Source organism: Eschrichtius robustus, chromosome 6 (genome assembly GCF_028021215.1).
Source record: "Eschrichtius robustus isolate mEscRob2 chromosome 6, mEscRob2.pri, whole genome shotgun sequence".
NCBI classification, from domain to species: domain Eukaryota; kingdom Metazoa; phylum Chordata; class Mammalia; order Artiodactyla; family Eschrichtiidae; genus Eschrichtius; species Eschrichtius robustus.
Window position 1 is genome coordinate 126,154,642 of NC_090829.1, and position 5,591 is coordinate 126,160,232.

Sequence of the window (5,591 nt, forward strand, 5' to 3'; positions counted from 1 at the left end):
AATGGTTTCCTTTGCTGTGCAAAAGCTTTAAGTTTCATTAGGTCCCATTAGTTTATTTTTGTTTTTATTTCTATTGCTCTAGGAGATGGGTGAAAAAGCATCTTGCTGTGATTTATGTCATAGTGTTCTGTCTATGTTTTCTTCTAAGAGTTTGATAGTGTCTGGCCTTAAATTTAGGTCTTTAATCCATTTTGAGTTTATTTTTGCATATGGTGTTAGGGAGTGTTCTAATTTCATTCTTGTACATGTAGCTGTCCAGTTTTCCCAGCACCACTTATTGAACAGGCTGTCTTTTCTCCATTGTATACTCTTGCCTTCTTTATCAAAAATAAGATGACCATATGTGCGTGGGTTTATCTCTGGGCTTTCTATACTGTTCCATTGATCTATATATCTGGCTTTGTGCCAGTACCATACTGTCTTGATTACTGTAGCTTTGTAGTACAGTCTAAAGTCAGGGAGCCTGATTATTCGAGCTCTGTTTTTCTTTCTCAAGATTTCTTTGGCTATTTGAGGTCTTTGGTGTTTCCATACAAACTGTATAATTTTTTGTTCTACCCCTGTGAAAAATGCAATTGGTAGTTAGATAAGGATTGCATTGAATCTGTAGATTGCTTTGGGTAGTAGAGTCATTTTCACAATGTTGATTCTTCCAGTCCAAGAAAATGGTATATCTCTCCATCTGTTTGTATCATCTTTAACTTCTTTCATCAGTGTCTTATAGTTTTCTGCCTACAGATCTTTTGTCTCCTTAGGTAGGTTTATTCCTAGGAATCTTTTTCTTATTCTTGCAATGGTAAATATGAGTGTTATCTTAATTTCTCTTTCAGATTTTTCATCATTAGTGTATAGGATTGCAAGAGATTTTTGTGCATTTATTTTGCATCCTGCTACTTTACCAAATTCATTGATTAGCTCTAGTAGTTTTCTGGTAGCATTTTTAGGATTCTCTGCGTATAGTATTATGTCATCTGCAAACAGTGACAGTTTTACTTCTTCTTTTCCAATCTGAATTCTTTAATTTCTTTTCCTTCTCTGATTGCTGTAGCTAAAACTTCCAAAACTATGTTGAATCATAGTGGTAAGAGTGGACAACGTTGTCTTGTTCCTAATCTTAGAGGAAATGGTTTTATTTTTTCACCATTGAGAACGATATTGGCTGTGGGTTTGTCATATATGGCCTTTATTCTGTTGAATTAGGTTCCCTCTATGCCTACATTCTGGAGAGTCTTTATCGTAAATGGGTGTTGACTTTTGTTGAAAGCTTTTTCTGCATCTATAGAGATTATCATATGGTTTTTATTCTTCAGTTTGTTAATATGGTGTATCATATTGATTGATTTGCATACAATGAAGAATCCTTGCGTTCCTGGGATAAACCCAACTTGATCATGGTGAATGAATTGTTTGATGTGCTGTTGGATCCTGTTTGCTAGATTTTGTTGAGGATTTTTGCATCTATGTTCATCAGGGATATTGGCCTGTAATTTTCTTTTTTTGTGACATCTTTGTCCGGTTTTGGTATCAGCGTGATGGTAGCCTCCTTGAATGAGTTTGAGAGTGTTCCTCCCTCTGCTATATTTTGGAAGAGATTGAGAAGGATAGATGTTAGCTCTTCTCTAAATTTTTGATAGAATTCACCTGTGAAGCCATCTGGTCCTGGGCTTTTGTTTGTTGGAAGATTTTTAATCACAGTTTCAATTTCAGTGCTTATGATCAGTGTGTTTATATTTTTTATTTCTTCCTGGTTCAGTCTCGGAAGGTTGTGATTTTCTAAGAATTTGTCCCATTTCTTCCAGGTTGTCCATTTTATTGGCATATAGCTGCTTGTAGTAATATCTCATGATCCCTTGTATTTCTGCAGTGTCAGTTGTTACTTCTCCTTTTTCATTTCTAATTCTATTGATTTGAGTCTTCTCCCTTTTTTTCTGGATGAGTCTGGCTAATGTTTTATCAATTTTGTTTATCTTCTCAAAGAACCAGCTTTTAGTTTTATTGATCTTTGCTATTGTTTCCTTCATTTCTGTTTCATTTATTTCTGAACTGATTTTTATGATTTCACTCCTTCTGCTAACTTTGTGGTTGTTTTTTGTTCTTTTTTCTCTAATTGCTTTAGGTGGAAGTTTAACTTGTTTATTTGAGCTTTTTCTTATTTCTTGAGGTAGGATTGTATTGCTGTAAACTTTGCTCTTAGAAATGCTTTTGCTGCATCCCATAGGTTTTGGGTCCTTGTGTTTTCATTGTCATTTGCTTCAAGGTATTTTTGGATTTCCTCTTTGATTTATTCAGTGATCTCTTGGTTATTTAATAGCGTATTGTTTAGTCTCCATGTGTTTGTATTTTTTACACTTTTTCCCCTGTAATTGATGTCTAGTCTCATAACGTTGTGGTCGCAAAATATACTTGATATGATTTCAATTTTCTTGAACTCACCAAGCCTTGATTTGTGACCCAAGATATGATCTATCCTGGAGAATGTTCCATGAGCACTTGAGAAGAAAGTGTATTCTGTTGTTTTTGGATGGAATGTCCTATAAATATCAATTAAGTCCATCTTGTTTAATTTGTCGTTTAAACCTGTGTTTCCTTACTTATTTTCATTTTGGTTGATCTGTCCATTGGTGAATGTGGGGTGTTAATGTTCCCTACTATGATTATGTTACTGTCGATTTCCTCATTTATGGCCTTTAGCATTTACCTTATGTATTGAGGTGCTCCTATGTTGGGTCCATGAATATTTACAATTGTTATATCTTCTTTTGAGATTGATCACTTGATCATTATGTAGTGTCCTTTTTGTCTCTTGTAATAGTCTTTATTTTAAAGTGTATTTTGCCTGATATGAGAATTGCTACTCCATCTTTCTTTTGATTTCCATTTGCAAGGAATATCTTTTTCCATCCCCTCACTTTCATTCTGTATGTGTCCCTATGTCTGAAGTGGGTCTATTGTAGACAGCCTATATATGGGTCTTGTTTTTGTATCCATTCAGCCAGTCTATATCTTTTGATTGGAGCATTTAATACATTTACATTTAAGGTAGTTATCGATATGTATGTTCCTATTACCATTTTCTTAATTGTTTTGGGTTTGCTTTGTTGGTCTTTTCCTTCTTTTGTATTTCCTGCCTAGAGAAGTTCCTTTAGCATTTGTTGTAAAGCTGGTTTGGTGGTGCTGAATTCTTTTAGCTTTTGCTTGTCTGTAAAGGTTTTAATTTCTCCATGGAATCTGAATGAGATCTTGCTGGTAGAGTAATCTTGGTTGTAGGTTTTTCCCTTTCATCAATTTAAATATGTCCTGCTACTCCCTTCTGGCTTGCAGAGTTTCTGCTGAAAGATCAGCTGTTAACCTTATGGGAATTTCCTTGTATGTTATTTGTTGCTTTTCCCTTCCTGCTTTCAATATTTTTTCTTTGTATTTAATTGTTGATAGTTTGATTAATGTGTGTCTTTGTGTGTTTCTCCTTGGATTTATCCTGTATGCGACTCTCTGCACTTCCTGGACTCGATTGACTATTTCCTTTCCCATGTTAGGTAAATTTTCAACTATAATCTCTTCAAATATTTCTCAGACCCTTTCTTTTCCTCTTCTTCTTCTGGGACCCCTATAATTCGAATGTTGGTGTGTTTAATGTTGTCCCAGAGGTCTCTGGCACTGTTCTCCATTCTTTTCATTCTTTTTTTCTTTATTCTGCTCTGTGGTAGTTATGTCCACTATTTTATCTTCCAGGTCACTTATCCATTCTTCTGCCTCAGTTATTCTGCTATTGATTCTCTCTAGAGAATATTTAATTTCATTTATTGTGTTGTTCATCATTGTTTGTTTGCTCTTTAGTTCTTCTAGGTCCTTGTTAAATGTTTCTTGTATTTCCTACATTCTATTTCCAAGAATTTGGATCATCTTTACTATCATTACTCTGAATTCTTTTCCAGGGTGACTGCCTATTTCCTCATTTGTTTTGGCCTGGTGGGTTTTTACCTTGCTCCATCATCTGCTGCGTATTTCTCTGTCTTCTCATTTTGCTTAACTTTCTGTGTTTGGGGTCTCCTTTTTTCAGGCTGCAGGTTCATATCTCCTGTGGTTTTTGGTGTCTGCCTCCAGTGGGTAAGGTTGGTTCAGTGGGTTGTTTAGGCTTCCTGGTCAAGGGAACTGGTGCCTGTGTTTTGGTGGATGAGGCTGGATCTTGTCTTTCTGGTGGGCAGGACTACGTCCAGTGGTGTGTTTTGGGGTGTCTCTGACCTTATTATGACTTTAGGCAGCCTCTCTGCTAATGGGTGGGTTTGTGTTCCTGTCTTGCCACTTGTTTGGCGTGGGGTGTCCATACAGGAGCTTGCTGGTCGTTGAGTGGAGCTGGGTCTTAACACTGAGACAGAGATCTCTGGAGACCTCTCACCGATTGATATTACATGGGGCTGGGAGTTCTCTGGTCGCCCAATGTCCTGAACTTAGCTCTCCCACCTCAGAGGATCCGGCCTGACACCCAGCCGGAGCACTAAGACCCTGTCAGCCACACGGCTCAGAAGAAAATGGAGAATAAAAAGTAAGAAAAAATAAAATAAAATAAGGTTATTAAAATTAAAACTTTAAAAGAAATATTATTTTTTAAAAAGTAATATAAAAAAGAGAAGAGAGCAATCAAACTAATAAACAAATCCACAAATGATGACAAGCATTAAAAACTAAACAAAGATAAACATAAAATTCAGAAACTAGTCAGTCGCATACAGCAAACCCCAAGTCTATAGTTGCTCCCAAAGTCCACCGCCTCAAATTTGGGATGATTCGTTGCCTATTTAGGTATTCCACAGATGCAGTGTACATCAAGTTGATTGTGTGGATTTATCTGCTGCTCCTAGGGCTACACGGAGACATTTCCCTTTCACATCTTTGTCTGCACAGATCTTGGGGTTCAGTTTTGGATTTGGCCCTGACTCTGCATGTTGGTCACCTCTGGTGTCTGTTTTCTGCCCAGACAGGAGGCGGTTAAAGGAGCAGCTTATCAGGGGTCTCTGGCTTACTCAGGCCTGGGGGAGGGAGCGGTATGGAATGCAGGGCGAGCCTGCAGCAGCAGAGGCCAGTGTGATGTTGCAATACCTGAGTCGTGCCGTGTGTTCTCTTGGGAAGTTGTCCCTGGATCACGGGACCCTAGCAGTGGCGGGCTGCACAGGCTCCCGGGAGGGGAGGTGTGGATAGTGACCCTGTGCTTGCACACAGGCTTCTTGGTGGCTGCAGCAGCAGCATTAGAGTTTCATGCCTGTCTCTGGGGTCCGTGCTGATAGCTGTGGCTTGCACCTGTCTCTGGAGCTCGTTTAGGTGGTGCTCTGAATCCCCTCTCTAAGCGCACCAAAACAATGGTCTCTTTCTTCTCCAGCCAGTCCATAGTTTTTCCTGGAGTCCCTCCTTCCTAGCTGTGGTGCCCTAGCGTCCTTCAGGGTGTGTTCATGCAGCCAACCTCAGTCCTCTCCCTGGGATACCTCCGAAGCTGGAGCCTCAGCTCCCAGTCCCCATCTGCCCCAGCAGGTGAGCAGACAAGCCTCTCAGGCTGGTGAGTGCTGGCCTGATCCTCTGTGTGGGAATCTCTCCACTTTGCC